The 15,587-nt window shown below is 54.3% G+C and overlaps 1 long non-coding RNA gene across 1 annotated transcript; it reads right to left on the minus strand.

Moving 5' to 3' along the window:
* Window positions 1–11,284: 11,284 nt before the first annotated feature.
* Window positions 11,285–12,684, minus strand: LOC103638204 (uncharacterized). Its single transcript, XR_558620.2, has 2 exons — window positions 11,611–12,684; window positions 11,285–11,534 (listed from the first exon to the last, which is right to left on the minus strand). It is a non-coding gene; the product is annotated as an uncharacterized lncRNA (long non-coding RNA).
* Window positions 12,685–15,587: the final 2,903 nt, after the last annotated feature.

Raw genomic sequence — 15,587 nt, forward strand, 5'->3', positions numbered from 1 at the left:
ATGACTTGGTCGATAACGAGCTGCGAGTCACCGCGGGCGTCGAGGCGCTGGACCCCTAGCTCGATGGCGATCTGCAACCCGTTGACCAGAGCCTCATACTCAGCCACATTGTTGGACACCGGGAAATGGAGGCGCAGCACATAGCGTAGGTGTTTCCCGAGGGGCGAGATGAAGAGTAGGCCTGCGCCGGCTCCCGTCTTCATCAGCGACCCGTCGAAAAACATGGTCTAGAGCTCCGGTTGGATCGGAGCCGTCGGTAGCTGGGTATCGACCCATTCGGCCACGAAGTCCGCCAAGACCTGGGACTTGATGGCCTTCCGAGGGGCGAACGAGATTGTCTCGCCCATGATTTCCACCGCCCACTTTGCAATCCTACCCGAGGCCTCTCGGCACTGGATGATCTCCCCCAGGGGGAAGGATGACACCACAGTTACCGGATGAGACTCGAAGTAGTGTCGCAACTTCCGCCGCGTCAGGATCACTGCATACAGCAGCTTCTGAACTTGTGGGTAGCGGATCTTGGTTTCGGACAGTACTTCGCTGACGAAGTAAACTGGCCTCTGAACGGGCAATGCATGCCCCTCTTCTTGCCTCTCGACCACGATCGCGGCGCTGACCACCTGAGTGATCGCGGCGACGTAGACCAAGAGGGCTTCTCCGGCAGCTGGAGGCACCAAGATAGGCGCCTTTGTGAGGAGCGCCTTCAAGTTCCCGAGAGCTTCCTCGGCCTCAGGGGTCCAAGTGAAGCACTCGGCCTTCCTTAAGAGGCGGTACAGAGGCAGATCTCTTTCGTCGAGGCGCGAGATGAAGCGGCTCAGAGCCGCGAGACATCCCATGACCCTTTGTATGCCTTTCAAGTCCTTGATGGGCCCCATGCTGGTGATGGCTGCGATCTTCTCCGGGTTGGCTTCGATGCCCCGCTCGGAGACGATGAACCCCAAGAGCATGCCTCGGGGCACCCCGAAGACACACTTCTCGGGATTGAGCTTGACGCCTTTCGCCTTGAGACATCGGAATGTCACTTCAAGGTCGGAAAGGAGGTCGGAAGCTTTCCTCGTCTTGACTACGATGTCATCGACGTAGGCCTCGACCGTGCGACCGATGTGTTCGCCGAACACATGGTTCATGCACCGCTGGTACGTCGCGCCCGCATTCCTCAAGCCGAACGGCATGGTGACGTAGCAGTACATGCCGAAGGGCGTGATGAAAGAAGTCGCGAGCTGGTCGGACTCTTTCATCCTGATTTGATGATACCCTGAGTAGGCATCGAGGAAAGACAGGGTTTCGCACCCAGCAGTGGAATCCACGATTTGATCGATGCGAGGCAGAGGGTAGGGAACCTTCGGACATGCTTTGTTGAGACCAGTGTAGTCTACACACATCCGCCATTTCCCCCCTTTCTTTCTCACAAGCACAGAGTTGGCAAGCCATTCGGGATGGAATACCTCTTTGATGAACCCTGCCGCCATTAGCTTGTGGATCTCCTCGCCTATGGCTCTGCGCTTCTCCTCGTCGAATCGACGCAGAGGCTGCTTGACGGGTCGGGCTCCGGCCCGAATATCCAGCGAGTGCTCGGCGACATCCCTCGGTATGTCGGGCATGTCCGAGGGACTCCACGCGAAGACGTCGGCGTTTGCGCGGAGAAAGTCGACGAGCACTGCTTCCTATTTGGGATCGAGCCCGGAGCCGATCCGGACTTGCTTGGAGACGTCGCCACTGGGGTCAAGGGGGACGGCCTTAACCGTATCTACTGGCTCGAAGTTGCCGGCATGACGCTTCACATCTGGCACCTCTTTGCAGAGGCTTTCCAGGTCGGCGATGAGGGCCTCGGCGTACTCCACGCACTCCACGTCGCATTCGAACGCGTGTTTGTACGTGGGGCCGATGGTGATGACCCCGTTGGGGCCCGGCATCTTAAGCTTCAGGTAGGTGTAGTTGGGGACGGCCATGAACTTCGCGTAGCATGGCCTTCCCAGAACCGCGTGGTAGGTTCCTCGGAACCCGACCACCTCGAACGTCAGAGTCTCCCTTCGGAAGTTGGAGGGCGTTCCGAAGCAGACGGGAAGGTCGAGTCGTCCGAGGGGCTGGACGCGCTTCCCGGGAATGATCCCATGGAAGGGCGCAGCGCCTGCTCGGACGGAGGACAGATCGACGCGCAGGAGCCTGAGGGTCTCAGCGTAGATGATGTTGAGGCTGCTGCCTCCATCCATGAGGACCTTGGTGAGCCTGACGTCGCCGATGACGGGGTCGACGACGAGCGGGTATTTCCCCGGGCTCGGCACGTGGTCGGGGTGGTCAGCTTGGTCGAAGGTGATGGGCTCGTCGGACCAGTCTAGGTAGACTGGCGCCGCCACCTTCACCGAGCAGACCTCCCGGCGCTCTTGCTTGCGATGCCGAGCCGAGGCATTCGCCGCATGCCCACCGTAGATCATGAAGCAGTCGCGAACCTCGGGGAACTCTCCTGCTTGGTGATCTTCCTTCTTGTCGTCGTCGCGGGCCCTGCCACCCTCCGCGGGTGGCCTGGCCCTGTGGAAGTGGCGCCGAAGCTTGACGCACTCCTCAAGGGTGTGCTTGACGGGCCCCTGGTGATAGGGGCACGGCTCCTTGAGCATCTTGTCGAAGAGGTTGGCACCTCCGGGGGGTTTCCGAGGGTTCTTGTACTCGGCGGCGGCGACAAGGTCCGCGTCGGCGGCGTCGCGTTTCGCTTGCGACTTCTTCTTGCCTTTCTTCTTGGCGCCGCGCTGAGTAGACGCCTCGGGAGCCTCTTCCGATGGGCGGCCCTGGGGCTGCTTGTCCTTTCGGAAGATAGCCTCGACCGCCTCCTAGCCGAAGGCGAACTTGGTGGCGATGTCCATCAGCTCGCTCGCCCTGGTGGGGGTCTTGCAACCCAACTTGCTCACCAGGTCGCGGCAGGTGGTGCCGGCGAGGAACGCGCCGATGACATCCGAGTCGGTGATGTTGGGCAGCTCGGTGCGCTGCTTCGAGAATCGCCGGATGTAGTCCCGGAGGGACTCTCCCGGCTGCTGTCGGCAGCTTCGGAGGTCCCAGGAATTCCCGGGGCGCACGTATGTGCCCTGGAAATTGCCGGCGAAAGCTTGGACCAGGTCGTCCCAGTTGGAGATCTGCCCCGGAGGCAGGTGCTCCAACCAGACGCGAGCGGTGTCGGAGAGGAACAGGGGGAGGTTGCGGATGATGAGGTTGTCATCGTCCGTTCCACCCAGTTGGCAGGCCAGGCGGTAGTCCGCGAGCCACAGTTCCGGTCTCGTCTCCCCCGAGTACTTTGTGATAGTAGTCGGGGGTCGAAACCGGGTCGGGAACGGTGCCCGTCGGATGGCCCGGCTGAAGGCCTGCGGTCCGGGTGGCTCGGGCGAGGGACTCCGATCCTCCCCGCTGTCGTATCGTCCCCCACGCCTGGGGTGGTAGCCTCGGTGCACCCTCTCGTCGAGGTGGGCCCGACGGTCGCGGTGATGGTGCTCATTGCCGAGGCGGCCCGGGGCCGCAAGCGCGGTGTTGCGCGTGCGCCCGGTGTAGACCGAGGCTTCCCGCATGAATCGGGAAGTCGTGGCATGAGGTTCCGAGGGGTATCCCTGCCTTCGCGAGGTAGAGCTCTCGGCCCGTCGGACCGCGGCGCCTTCCAGGAGATTCTTGAGCTCCCCCTGGATTCGCCGACCCTCGGTGGTTGATGGCTCCGGCATCGCGCGGAGGAGCATCGCTGCTGCAGCCAGGTTCTGGCCGACCCCACTAGACGCGGGTGGCGGCCTGAATCTGACGTCGTCGGCGACGCGGTGCTGGAAGCCCTGGGGTAGGTGACGTATTTCTACGGCCGGGGGTTGGCCCGCCCATGCCTGCCCGACATCCCGGCGGATTGGCTCAAGCGCTCCTGCTCCCTCGTCGAACCTGGCCTGCGCCCCGCGGACTTGCTCGAGCTGTGGGTCGTGACCCCCCGCCGGAACGGGGACCACAGCTAGCTCCCACGGGATGTCAGCGCGAGGCACCGGCCTAGGGAGATCACCGTCCTCCGGCATGCCGAGATGATTGCCTTCGGAGGGACCCCCTAGATCGACGTGGAAACATTTGCGGCTTGGGCCGCAGTCCTCGTCGTCGAGGCTGCGGCTACCGTCGAAACAGTCGGGGAGGCAGTAGTCGCATGCGGTCATGAAGTCCCGCATGGCACTGGGGTTGCCAAGTCCAGAGAAATCCCAACAGATGCTGGGGTCGTCGTCTTCCTCGGACCCAGAGGGCCCATAGGTCGAGACGTCCGTCAGCCGGTCCCAAGGCGACCGCATGCGAAACCCCAGAGGGTTTGGACTCGCCTCTACGAAAGCGTCCGCCAAAGCGAGGTCGCTAGGCGGGTTGAGGCTGAATCCAAATGACGTAGGATGGGAATCGGTCGGTACCTCTTGGTCGACGAGCGGCGATGAAGTCACGTCGGGGACTGACTGCACCGTCGTCTCAGGTACGAGGGTGACGCCCAGCAAGCTCTCCGCGAGCGTGCTGGCGTCGTCCGCTTGCTCGGGATTGGCGTGTCGCGGGGAGACGGCGCCCGTCTTCGTCTCAGGCGCGAAGTCGATACCCGGTGTGCCCCTCGTTGGGGTGCTGGTGCTATCGGCTCGCTCGACAGCCAACGAGGCGCTGCCTCCTGCTTGGCCTTGGTTGTCCCGCCTCCTCCTTCGTTGGCGGGGGAGAGGACGGGGCGAGCTCGAATGTCGTTCTTCCACCACGCGGGGAAGACGTCGTCGATTCCGCCGCCGGCGGGTGGGTCGTCGGCCGCCATTGTCGTTGTCGCGCGGCGGTGGAAGGAGTATCATGTTGTAGCTGCCGTCGAAGGACATGAACTCAAGACTCTCGAAACGGAGCACCGTCCCGGGTTGGAGAGGTTGTTGGAGACTGCCCATCTGGAGCTTGACGGGAAGCTGTTCGTCAACACGCAGCAGGCCCCTACCTGGCGCGCCAACTGTCGGCGTTTCGAGACCGGGGGGTCCCTCGGGCCGACGAGTGAGTGTCGCCGCGTGCCCCAGCCCAGATGGGTCGAGCGCGAGGGCGAGCGCGAAGGGGGGAAGAGGCGAGGCGGCCGGAGACCGGCGTGAGAGAGGTGGGAATCCCGCGGCCTTCGTGTTCGTCCCGCGCCCAGGTCGGGTGCGCTTGCAGTAGGGGGTTACAAGCGTCCACGCAGGAGAGGGAAGCGAGCGGCCCCAAGAGAGCGCCTGTCTCGTCCTCGTCCCCGCGTGGCCAACCTTCTCTAAGAGGGCCCTGGTCCTTCCTTTTATAGGCGTAAGGAGAGGATCCAGGTGTACAATGGGGGGTGTAGCAGAGTGCTACGTGTCTAGCGGGGGAGAGCTAGCGCCCTAAGTACATGCCGATGTGGCAGCCGGAGAGATTTTGGCACCTAGCTGGTGTGATGTCGTGGCCGTCGGAGGAGCGATGGAGCCTGGCGGAGGGACAGCTGTCGGAGCGGTTGAGTCCTTGTTGATGTCCTCTTGCTTCCGTAAGGGGGCTGAGAGCCGCCGTCGTCACAGAGTATGCGGGGCGCCATCATTGCCTATCTGGCGATGCTGGCCAGATGGGACGCCGGTCTTGTTCCTTGCGGCCCGAGTCAGCTCGGGGTAGGGTGATGATGGTACCTCCTTGTTGACGTAGTTGGCCCGCGCCCTAGGTTGGGCGATGTGGAGGCTCCTCCGAAGTCGAGGTCGAGTCTGTCTTTCATGGCCGAGGCCGAGTCCGAGCCCCTGGGTCGGGCGAGGCGGAAGTCGTTGGCAGAGGCCTGGGCGGAGTCCGAGCCCTGGGTCGGGCGGAGCGAAGTTCGCCGTCTTCCGAGACTTAGCCCGAGTCCGAGCCTTGGGTCGGGCGGAGCAGAGTTCGCCGTCTTCCGGGACTTAGCCCGAGTCCGAGCCCTGGGTCGGGCGGAGCGGAGCTTCCTACGGTGCCTTTGGCGGGGCCTGACTGCCTGTCAGTCTCACTCTGTCAAGTGACACTGCAGTCGGAGTGGCGCAGGCGGCGCTGTCCTTCTGTCAGGCCGGTCAGTGGAGCGGCGAAGTGACGACGGTCACTTCGGCTCTGCCGGGGGGCGCGCGTCAGGATAAAGGTGTCAGGCTACCTTTGCATTAAATGCTCCTGCGACTTGGTCGGTCGGTGCGGCGATTTAGTCAGGGTTGCTTCTTAGCGAAGGCAGGGCCTCGGGCGAGCCGGAAATATGTCCGCCGTTGGAGGGGGGCCTCGGGCGAGACGGAAATCCTCCGGGGTCGGCTGCCCTTGTCCGAGGCTAGGCTCGGGCGAGGCGTGATCGAGTCGCTCGAATGGACTGATCCCTGACTTAATCGCACCCATCAGGCCTTAGCAGCTTTATGCTGATGGGGGTTACCAGCTGAGAATTAGGAGTCTTGAGGGTACCCCTAATTATGGTCCCCGACAACTTTATTCCTTGTAAATCGAGTCAATGTATCAAGAATCTTGATAGTATACTCCGTGTAAGTCAAATCTCCCTGAACACCGAGCTCTTCCATTGGTAACTGTTCCTCGGGGACATGGAGACATTTTTTTTAGTCGAGACACATGAAACATATTATGCACATTCGATAGATTATCAGGTAGCTCGAGTTTATAGGCCATCTCTCCAACTCGCCTAAAAACTCTGAATGGTCCAATAAAGTGAGGGAACAATTTGCCCTTAACTTTGAATCTCCTCATTCCATGAAGTGGTGACACCTTGAGGTACACATAATCTCCTTCCTCAAATTCCAGTGGTCTTCTTCTATTGTCAGCGTAGCTCTTTTGCCTGGTTTGAGCTACCCTCCAATTCTCTCGAATTATACGGACTTGTTCTTCTGCCTCTTGAATATGCTCACGTCCAAAGAACTGGCTTCCTCTAATCTGATCCAATGTAGAGGAATCCTGCATTTCCTGCCATATAGAGCCTCGAATAGTGACATCTTCAGACTAGCCTGGTAACTATTATTATATAAGGACTTAGCACAAGGTAGACTCTTGTCCCAACTACTACCATGCTGAAGGGCACAAGCTCTCAACATGTCTTCCAATACTTGATTAGTCCTTTCAGTTTGTCCATCAGTCTGAGGTTGGTAGGCCGAACTAAAATTCAACTTCGTATCCATATTCTCATGAAAACTTTTCCAAAATCTGGAGGTAAATTGTGATCCTCTATCCGAAACGATCTTCTTCGGTACACTGTGTAGAGACATAATCCGAGCCGTGTATAACTCTACCAATTGAGATCCCTTATAAGTAGTCTTGACTGGAATGAAATGAGCCACTTTGGTCAGTCTATCCACAATAACCCATATAGAATCACATCCTTTCGATGTGTGAAGCAATCCAGTAATGGAATCCATACCCATTTCTTCCCACTTCCACTCGGGTATCTTCAGTGGATGCAATAGTCCACTCGAGTTCGCCGCCGTCGGGCGAGCTGACGACCGTCGTTGTTGTCGTGCTGCGAGGGGAGGAGTACCATGTCGTAGCTGCCGTCGCGGGACATGAACTCGAGACTCCCGAAGCGGAGCACCGTCCCGGGCTGGAGAGGCTGCTGAAAGCTACCCATCTAGAACTCAACGGGAAAGTATTTGTTAACACGCAGCAGGCCCCTACCTGGCGCGCCAACTGTCGGCGTTTCGGACCCGCGAGGACCGTCAACCGACCAGTGAATTTGTCGCTGCGTGTCCCTGCCCAGATGGGTTGATGTAAGATGGAACACAAGCGGGAGGATGAGGCTTATATTATCTTGCACCGGGGTGCTCGTAGTAGGGGTTACAAGCGTTGTGAGAGAGCGAGAGCGAGAGAGAGAGAGAGGGTTTGGCCTTGAGGTGAGCTGTTTGAGCTTGCCTCCACCGCGTCTCTCCTACTCTGCCTGCCTCTGGTCGCCTGCCTTCGCCCTCTGGCCCCCTTAGGAAGGCCCTGGACATCCCCTTTTATAGATACAAGGAGATGCCCAGCTGTACAATGGAGGTGTAGCTACATGCTAACGTGGCTGGCGGAGAGGTGCCTTGAGCCCTGTACACGTGCTAACGTGGCCGTCGGAGAAGTGCTTGAGCCCCGTAGAAGCGTAGCTGACGGTGCGGCCCAGGGTCCTGCTAATGTTTCCTTGCTTCCGTAAGGAGCTGAGAACCATCGACGTCATGGTCGCACGCGGGGAACCATCATTACCTGCTATCGGAGTAGTTTGATGTGACTCCGGTCTTGTTCCTTCGTAGCAAGGGGTGGCTAGCTAGCGGTAGGGTAATAATGTATCCCCTGTAGCGTAGTCGGTCCGAGGCCGAGGTCGGGGGAGGTGGAGACTTCTCCTGAGGACGAGGCCGAGCTCGGGCGAGGATGTGACTCCTCCCGAGGCCGAGGCTGAGGCCGAGGCCTGGGGTCGGGCGAGGCGGAGACCTTCTCCTGAGGCCGAGGCTGAGGCCGAGGCCTGAGGTCGGGCGAAGCGGAGCTCCTTGTTGCGCCCGAGGCTGAACTCGGGGGAGGTCATGATTCAGCTTTACCCTGGTGGTTGGCACAGTAGTCGGAACGAGGTGAATAGTGCTGTTTTCCTGTCAGAACGGTCAGTAAAGGGGCAAAGTGACTGCGGTCACTTCGACCTTGCCGACTGTGGCGCGCGTGTCAGGATAAGGTGTCAGGCGATCCCCGCATTAAATGCGCATGCGATACGGTCGGTTGGTAAGGCGATTTGGCCGAGGTCGCTGCATGACAAAGTCTGCCCGAGCTGGGCTTCAGGCGAGCCGAGGGTGCACCCACTGCCTGAGGAGGCCCTCGGGCGAGGCGTGAATCCGTCCGGGACTACTGTTCCCGCCCGAGGCCGGGCTCGGGCGAGGCGAGATCGCGTCCCTTGGTAGACGAGGCCTTGACTTGAACCGTGCTTATCAGTCTTTGCAGTTTGTTCTGAAGATGTTTTCCAGCCAGGTTAAGGAGCATTTGGGGTACCCCTAATTACGGTCCTCGACAATCATTAACACCATTAAAAGACGACAACATTTTAGATACTTACGCAACACAGATACGATATCACAATCAACTAGAGAAAGAAACATATAAAACAGGACACATATGTTATCTCAAACTCAGCCATAGCAAGTCTATATTAATTAAGAACTAACTAAACATTTTTCAGCAAAAAGGGTGAACTCAACAAGCAAATAAGCACTTGCAGATTTTTGGACAGCAACACAGCAGTTACTTGTTTCAGTCATAACTCACAAGATATTTACTCAAAAATAGTAAACTAGGACTTTCTGGAAAGCTTAAAAAGTGCTCTACAACTTTGGTATTTTTATCTCAATATGATTCAACACGTAGCATGGTTAAAAGTGCTAACACAACAGATCTGTCCAGATTTGGACAGATTCAGACTTGCGGCTTCAAAAATCCATAACTAGAGATTCATGCACCCAATTCAGATGATCCCAGATTTTCTAGAAAGATAATGAAATTTCCAGCAAAACTTTTATAAACATCTCAAGGTGATTCAATATACAATTAAGGATAAAGGACACTAGAAGACTTTATTGTCCAGATTTTGGACAGATTCTGACTTCACACTTCAAACTCATGTAACTTAATCTTCAGACCACCAAAAAGAGTGATCCAAGACTTTTTGGAAACCTCAGCAAAAATACTACATAACATTATAATCATCAAGAAGTGATTCAATGTTTAACTAAATCAAACAATACAGTTTTCAAATTCTGTTCTGACAGTGGACAGAACACAGCAACCAGTTTGTAAAATTCATAACTCTTAAACTATCAGGCCTATGGTTATGAAATTTTAACACAAGCACGATAAGAAAAGCATCTACAACTTTCTTATAACGACCATGAACAGATTATAACATTTACTTAAGCAAACAATGCAATCTCTGAAATTTGTATATAAATTGGACAGATTCAGTTACTGAATTTGTGAAAATCATTACTTCTAAACGATCAGACTTATGACTGTCAGATTTTAACACAAGTAGGATAATAAGGTTATCTACAACTTTCTTGTGACCACCAATAACTAATTTCAACATTAACTTAAGCAACCATTGCAATCTCTGAAATCTGTTCAGAATTTTGACAGATTCAGGTGCTGAACTTGTGAAAACTATAACTCCTAAACGATCAGATTTATGATTTTCAAATTTTGGCACAAGCAAGATAATAAGGTTATCTACAACTCTTCTATATGACTTTTCTACAGAAAACATACTTTAGTTCATCAAACAAACAGCACGACGAAAACAGTGCATGCAGCCCAACACAGCAACTAATAAAATTCAGCTCCTATTTATTTCAAAAATTGCCGCGTTCTAGAGACTTGAACCATTCTAACACTGTACCATTTTAAAACAATCAATTTAGGACCAACAAGTAGACTTACTAATTTTATACAAATTATTTTGTGCGCTAGAATTACCATACACAATTAGTAACACATCTACCACAATAATCTTACCCGGCATACATATATATCGATGCACTCTTCACATAGTAATTTGCATTTTAACTTGGGCATCACATGAACACTACTAATTTTTACCCGCGACCGTAACCATGTGCATTTAGGACATAACAAGCAAATCATCGTGATTACGAGCTTAACCAACCCATCTAACACTTCGGCTAACTAGAGCAACGGCATAGCCCGCTAAATAACATACACATCAGCTTGCCTATTATTATCACTATCTAAGGCACAACATACACCACAACATTTTTATAAACATACATATTCACATGTATATTCACACATCGACCAAATCATACGAACCGTAAACCACTAATCTCTAACTCGAAACCATCATGCGCTTACTTCCCAATTCATGAACACATAACGCGTATTGACCCGACTCAAGATATAGAGGAAGCGATGACTACTTTGGCATGTCATCACCTCTCTATATAAGCCAAAACAATTTCTACTATCGACTAAGAGTTCTAAGTATGAAACATATTATTTCTTTCCATGCGCAAATAAACCTCAACTCAACACCAGTGACACCGATGGATTTTTACTGAACTCATCATGCGCATAACCCTGTCTCGCATACAACCATATTGTGGCGTGCACTCGAGACACTTCGATAACCGTAGCGTAACCACTAATATATGAACTCCGACACTCATATCTTAATAATTCATCCTCCATGCAAACTGGCATTTTCTAAACTACTCGTCACATCAATAAATATATCCCCGATATAATCACGAATCCCATCACATCGCATAAAAAAATACACTTTTCACATAAACACACATTGATGCATTACCCAAAACATAATCCGCATTTTGTAACTTAGTTTTCGCATCAAACAACGCATCACATATTTTTCCTATCAAAATATAAAAACATCCGAGTTCTTTTCTACCTTATTTTCTTCTCTACACGCGTCCATTCATACAATTATACTTTCACGCACATATTCACGCCATCGACTAAATCGTAAATAAAACAAAAGCAACCTGGCCGGATCGGTGAGTCGCATGTGCTGTCCACCGGCTAGCATTTCGTCGCATAGGCAGAGCACGAGGCGCGACACTGATAGCTAGCTGCACACAACAACGTCGATTTACTGATTTAGTCATTTCATCGAGCAAGAGAAGCGCGGGACAGCGAGGAGCTCACCGCGGATTGACGGCATTGTGATGGGGACTGCGCAGATCGACGACACTACATGGGCTGTCCAAACACTAACGCGACGCCTTGGGTCGGGAATGCGCAGTTCCGTGTCGGCGTACAGAAATCCGGAGCTGCTGCTGGGGAGAGGGAGCCGAGCAGGGGGTCGCTTGCAGGGGAATGGAAGCTGGGGAGGAAGAGCTACTGCTCCCCTGCAGCAAGGGACACAGGAAGAAAGACGGCGTCGAGCTCCTGGACATGGGGCCGCTGAAGCATCGGCTTCATTTCCTGAGCAGGGTGTCGGCCATTAGGGAAGAACTTCCTCTGCGCAAAGAACAGAGAGAGGATGGGGCTGAAGATAGGAGCAGGGGGTCGGACACGACTTGGGAGAGGCAGCGTACGTGCAGGAAGCAACAAGGAGCCCAGGCCATGGGGACGAGATCACCTGCTCGAGCTCGGACCTAGAGAAATGCTCTGCGCGCTAGGAGCCTAGGGGAGGGGGACGCTGTGCAGGGCACTGGCGCCATGGATGCCAGGTTGGAGCGCCGGCCGAGGAGATCCTCCTAGCACCATGGATTCGCTAGGGGAAGGGGCGCCTGGATGGGAGAGCAGAGGCGCCGCGGTCCCATGTGCTTGAGGGGTGCCGAGTTGGGGAGGCTGGGCGCTTGGGAAGACGAAGATCCCATGGCCGACTTGGAGATGGTGGTTGCAGAGAGATGGGAGCTCGTGGGGTCGAGCTGCTAGGATATGGGAGCGGCTGCTTGCTTGAGGAAGGAGAAGGGGAGGGGATGGAGAGGGGCGCTGCACCTGGAGCCGAGCACGCAGGCGAGCAAGATCCCGGCGAGGAGTGGCGCCATGGATCCAAGGAGAAATTTCTCCTGTTCCTGCGGAGAAGGGTGCGGCTTCCTGCGCTCGGGTTCAAGGGAAATAGAGAGGGGGATTCCATGGCAAGGGGCGCGGTTACCAGGGCTCCATGGATGAGCAGGAGCAGAGGGAGGAAGGTGGCCGCAGGTGGAAGACGAGCAGGATACGTGCGCGAGAAACCTGGTGGCCAGGAAAATGGAAGAAGAAAGTGGCTGGCTGATTGATTTAACGGGGCACTGCTGGCAACCCATTGGCCACCGTGGGCAGCAGCTATCTACTGGCTAGGGGCTGGCAGTGGCAGCCGTTGGCCAAGAGAGCGGTTGCAGGTCATTGGCATGCGCCAGGAGCATGTGCTTGTGCGTGCAGGGAGCCAGGGTGAAGGGTGGCGTGTGTTGTGTGCGTAAGCGTTTTCTCTTTTTCGTTCTCTTTTTTTATAACACTACTAACATGACACACGGGAGGAATCAAGAAATAAATAATTAAAGTCTTTATCTCTCTAATTTAATTAACTATTAACGCGTTTCGCATTTAACAGTTCGTGATCGAGATGGACGAGAAAGCTCAGATTTTGGCAGAAAGATCGGCTCAGCGTCGTCTAGCAAAATTTCTTGCGCCCTGTTTGCAAAGTAAATTTAACTCAAGGTTTAACCACACTTTCAGATTTACGATCAAAGGATGTGAGTCGTTCTTATAAATTTGTGCCGATTTAGTTTGTGCCGAATGTAAAATTGCTCCATTGAAAATTTATAGTCGCTTTTGTTCGTGTCAAAACTTAAAATTACGCCCCATTTTTCCGTGGCTCACTAAAATATCGTTGTCATGAATTTAGGTTGGCCATTTGTGTGAGTTTGGATTTTACGTTTTCGGATTCAGATCGGCTACGGGCATTAGCAGGTTGGGTTGGGTAATATTTATTTCGAAGCTGACACCTTAGAGATTCCACTTGAGAATACGGATTCAGATAAAATATTTGGACACAGACTGAAGAACAGTCATTGAGAGTCCGAGTAAGTGAGCTTTAGATGAGATTTATAAATCGAGACTGATTACTGAATTTGCATTCGTGACGAGAAATAAAAGTTTTTAACAGGCCCCAAATTTGGCCTTTCTCGAGATCGAATAATTCCAAACTTTATGAAACTCTCATGAGTAATTTGATAAATGGAGATAAATGTGATAAAGAGATAGAAATTTTTACTGAGCATATGAGATTAGGATAAATCTTCCGACGTAACACTAAATAGACACCAGGGGTGTCACAGGACCCCATGGGAAGGTGTCGGACCCCTGTATATACGGTCTGGGCCTCCAAGTTTGGTCCAGGACCCCCACGTGTGCGAACCGGACCCCTAGAATGGGATCCGGACCCCCGTATGGGGTCCGGGCCGCCCAAAGTGGGGTCCCAGGGTTCTAGGACAGAACATACCCGGGCCTTAATCAGGACCTAGGCGGGGGTCTAGAGCCGACACGTGTCCAGACCTGATCTGGTGGGATCCGCACCTTATCACATACACTCCTGCTCCCCACCCAGGCGGAGACCCGATGCTGCCACGTGGCCTACTACGCGCTGCGTAAGCCAACGGGCGGAGCCTGGCATAAAGCCTTTGGGCTACGTGCGTCTTTGCATTCATTACGGATAAGACGTGTGTTTGTCCATTCCAGTGACAGGCGGCGCGCCCAGTCCACGTTGTGTGGGCCGTGCAGTTACTCACACGTTACCATAGCGAGGGCAATGACTCACCATTACTCGTGTGTTTCCAAGAAAAGGGTTATTGCCTATCAATGCTGCATGGACTGTAGTCATCATGACTCCGGCTGATTACTCATGCGTTACTAAGATAGAGGGAGCAACACAGCGTCCAGTAAAGATCTTGGTGTGCTGTTAGCATTAATTATTCACATAATGTATTTCTTCCATTATGCTCCTGGGCCCGCATGTCGGGGCTCGGCATCCTTGTATGTGCCTCCCTTAAACTATAAAAGGGAAGGTACACAGCGTTACAAGGGGGGACACTCAATACAACTTACACACAGTGGAGGTAGGGTATTGCGCTCTAGCGGCCTAAACCACTATAATCCCTTGAGTCCTCTTGTGTTCATCCGAAATTCACTAAATAGCCAAACGCTTAGGCCCCCTCCTCATCTTAGGATTAGGGCGAGTGCATTCCGCCACCCGGCTGGAGGATTTTCCCTTCGACATTTGGCTCCCTCCTCATCTTAGGATTAGGGCGGAAAACAGGCAAACGCTTAGGCCCCCGCCTCATCTTAGGATTAGGGCGGGTGCATTCCGCCACCCGGCCGGAGGATTTTCCCTTCAATATTTGGCATGCCAAGTAGGGGGTGCTTGGCTTTAGGTTTTTCGCATGTTTTCTTGCTCGACACAATGGTTCAGATCGTCGAGCACTGCGACTTGTCTCCTGAGGACTTCCTGATGGAGGAAGGGGCAGCATCTTCCATGCCACAAAGCTCCAACCGCCCTGCGCCTGGTGCTGCTGCTATGCACGCTGCGTGGCAGCACACGCCCGCGTAGACATCCAGGACTCCATCAAGGGTTGCTCCTGGTGGGGCGTTGTCTGCAGCTAGGGAGTTGCTACGTAACCCTCCAAGTTCCACGGCCTCGCCGGGGGCCATGAGGCAATGGCGCGAAGATGTCGACCGACTTCTCGACATGGCCCATCCTAGCTTGGCCAGGTCCAGGCCTCGATCATTTTGGCATCAACGCGAGGCGTCGGTATCTGTGCGCTCACCCTCAGTGAGGGGTGCACAGACTGACGACCTGCAGGCAGAACTCAACTACAGGCGTGCGGGCGAGGATGCTCGAGTCTCTTTGGAGAGGGCACGTGAGCGCCGGCAAAACTTCGAGGGACGCAACCACGACCAAGACTTCACTGCAAGGGATGCCCGAATCCAGGCGGGTGTCCCATTGGTCGGCGTGGGCTGCGCCGCACTAGCGGATCATCTCCGCGCGACGACTTGGCCACCCAAGTTCCGGCCACACCTGCTGAAGAAGTACGATGGTACATCGAACCCGTCAGAATTCTTGCAGGTCTACATCACCGCCATTACGGCAGCTGGTGGAAACACTGCTGTAATGGCAAGCTACATCCATGTAGCCTTGACCA

Source organism: Zea mays, chromosome 9, assembly GCF_902167145.1.
Source record: "Zea mays cultivar B73 chromosome 9, Zm-B73-REFERENCE-NAM-5.0, whole genome shotgun sequence".
In the NCBI taxonomy this organism is placed as follows: Eukaryota; Viridiplantae; Streptophyta; class Magnoliopsida; order Poales; family Poaceae; genus Zea; species Zea mays.